We start from the raw sequence: 3522 nt of genomic DNA on the forward strand, positions 1-3522 counted from the left end.
ACACTTCGACATGTAGCCAGGAGGAGCCGGGATTCGAACCGCCGACCCATGGATCATTGGACGACCTGCTCTACCTCTTGAGCCACAGTAATATAAATACTCTGTTACAAAGTAGAACACAGAAATATAAATTCAACTTCAGTAAAAAGCACAAACGTGTTGGCATCAAAATATAGTTGAAGTACTAAAAGTAAAAGTAATAAACTGTTTGAAAAATAGCCGATCTACAAGCTCGCAGCGCGTGCCATTGCGGCGAGTTGTGAGCTTGTAGATCTGCTGGTTAAGCTTAAGGTATGTTAAGGTATGTTGTAATCAGTGTTGTTTTCGTCGACTAAAACTAAGATAAAAAATGTCCGTCGACTACCTTTTTTCACGTACATGAGGAAGGTGATTGTGGCGGTCTCTTATTCCCGTACATGAGGAAGGTGATTGTGGCGGTCTCTTATTCCCGTACATGAGGAAGGTGATCGTGGCGGTCTCTTATTCCCGTACATGAGGAAGGTGATTGTGGCGGTCTCTTATTCCCGTACATGAGGAAGGTGATTGTGGCGGTCTCTTATTCCCGTACATGAGGAAGGTGATTGTGGCGGTCTCTTATTCCCGTACATGAGGAAGGTGATCGTGGCGGTCTCTTATTCCCGTACATGAGGAAGGTGATCGTTGCGGTCTCTTATTCCCGTACATGAGGAAGGTGATTGTGGCGGTCTCTTATTCCCGTACATGAGGAAGGTGATCGTGGCGGTCTCTTATTCCCGTACATGAGGAAGGTGATTGTGGCGGTCTCTTATTCCCGTACATGAGGAAGGTGATCGTGGCGGTCTCTTATTCCCGTACATGAGGAAGGTGATCGTGGCGGTCTCTTATTCCCGTACATGAGGAAGGTGATCGTGGCGGTCTCTTATTCCCGTACATGAGGAAGGTGATCGTGGCGGTCTCTTATTCCCGTACATGAGGAAGGTGATCGTGGCGGTCTCTTATTCCCGTACATGAGGAAGGTGATTGTGGCGGTCTCTTATTCCCGTACATGAGGAAGGTGATTGTGGCGGTCTCTTATTCCCGTACATGAGGAAGGTGATTGTGGCGGTCTCTTATTCCCGTACATGAGGAAGGTGATCGTGGCGGTCTCTTATTCCCGTACATGAGGAAGGTGATCGTGGCGGTCTCTTATTCCCGTACATGAGGAAGGTGATCGTGGCGGTCTCTTATTCCCGTACATGAGGAAGGTGATTGTGGCGGTCTCTTATTCCCGTACATGAGGAAGGTGATCGTGGCGGTCTCTTATTCCCGTACATGAGGAAGGTGATCGTGGCGGTCTCTTATTCCCGTACATGAGGAAGGTGATCGTGGCGGTCTCTTATTCCCGTACATGAGGAAGGTGTTTCTCCTCATATTATTACAGCTGAGTGACGTGATGAAGTGGTCGGCTGTGAGTGTCATGTTTATTATTATTATTGTGATATTGGAAATTAGATAATTGTTTTGGGCTTAGGTGGCATTAGTCACCACCCATCGTTAGAGCCAATCTGTTGTACCCCTTCCTGTATAAAGGTGCACAGCCATTCCCTGTCACACTATTCCTGAAGAATATCCTAAGGCCTAGTTCACACCTACACAACAAATGTTCGGTCCGTGTGTGATGCCTGATTGCTTTTTGATTGCTGCTCCAATTCATTTTCAATGGGAGTCACATGGTTTGACCAAACATTTTTTTTTGATGAGGGGGGAGCATTCAGCCATCAGCGATCAAACACAAATGTTTGATCAAACCATGTGACTCCCATTGGAAAAGCATTGTGGTGGCCCAAAAAAACTAAAAACGACCAAACATTGCTTGATTGGTGTTTGGTACGTGTGAATGAGGCCTAAGGGATCGAAACGGAAAGTGATTCATCCTCTTTACTTTGAACCAACAAACGAACACACGCACACCGCAGGCGCACGCACGCACGCACGCACGCACGCAAGCACGCACGCACACGTGCACACCACGGACACACACACACATACACCCTCACACGCTCACACAATTAACCCACACAAACTCACCACACACATACTTAAGATTGACAGGTTTGAACAGGCCAGGTTTGACACTTGGAGCCCGCCAGGGTTCACTCATGAAGGAAGACTCGTGCTCAACGAAGCTTTCTATGAAACGTAAATGAACTTGATAGAGTGATAATCATGGTGGTTGATGGTGAGAGACCATTGAATTGATTAGGGGACTTACGTGGCCGCTTAAGACTGATATGAGGTTAGGGGACTTACGTGGCCGGTTAAGACTGATATGAGGTTAGGGGACTTACGTGGCCGGTTAAGACTGATATGAGGTTAAGGGACTTACGTGGCCGGTTAAGACTGATATGAGGTTAGGTGTGGGGTTAGGCTTAGGGTGCACTCACACGGTTAATGCAATTCTGGTGCTCGTTGGATGCATGTTGTGTAGTGTCATGGCCGCCCAATGTATTTCCAATGGAGGTCACATGGTTTGACCCAACATTGTGTTGTGTGAGGGGGAGGGGCGCCCCTCCCCCTCAACACACAATGTGACCTCCATTGGAAATGCATTGGGCCGCTGGGCGGCCATGACACAACACCCAACGAGCACAGAGAATTGCATGAAAGGTGTGAGCTCAGCCTTAGTAATGTAAGGTTAGGGGTGGGGTTAGGTTAGGAGTGGGGTTAGGTTAGGTTAGGGGTGGGGTTAGGGGTGGGGATAGGGTTAGTAATGTCCGACAACGCGTGTCAACAGAGCACGCACATCCACTAACTAAATGCCAGGTTCTGGGCCAAGGCCAAAAGTAGAAGAAAAGGATAGTTTAAAGTTGAAAAAGTTTATTTAAGGTTCCTCCACCACTAGACAGTTTATTTAAGGTTCCTCCACCACTAGACAACTCGTCATGTCCACTGTAGCCGAATTTAGCCCAAGGAGTGTTTTCTTGCTAAACTAATGCTAGTTTAGCATATGTTAGTAGACACCTTTACACACACATTGGTGACTATGGATATGTTAGTAGACACCTTTACAAACACATTGGTGACTATAGATATGTTAGTAGACACCTTTACACACACATTGGTGACTATAGATATGTTAGTAGACACCTTTACAAACACATTGGTGACTATAGATATGTTAGTAGACACCTTTACACACACATTGGTGACTATAGATATGTTAGTAGACACCTTTACAAACACATTGGTGACTATAGATATGTTAGTAGACACCTTTACAAACACATTGGTGACTATAGATATGTTAGTAGACACCTTTACACACACATTGGTGACTATAGATATGTTAGTAGACACCTTTACACACACATTGGTGACTAAAGATATGTTAGTAGACACCTTTACAAACACATTGGTGACTATATGTTAGTAGACACCTTTACAAACACATTGGTGAAGAACATTCTTGTTAATATAAGAAATGTATTCCCAGATTGTATTATTATCACCTGACTATATTTATAATAGTGGTTCTCAAATAGACCCCCATAACTCTGACAGTGT

This window comes from Electrona antarctica, assembly GCF_951216825.1.
Source record: "Electrona antarctica genome assembly, chromosome: 12".
Lineage (NCBI taxonomy): Eukaryota > Metazoa > Chordata > Actinopteri > Myctophiformes > Myctophidae > Electrona > Electrona antarctica.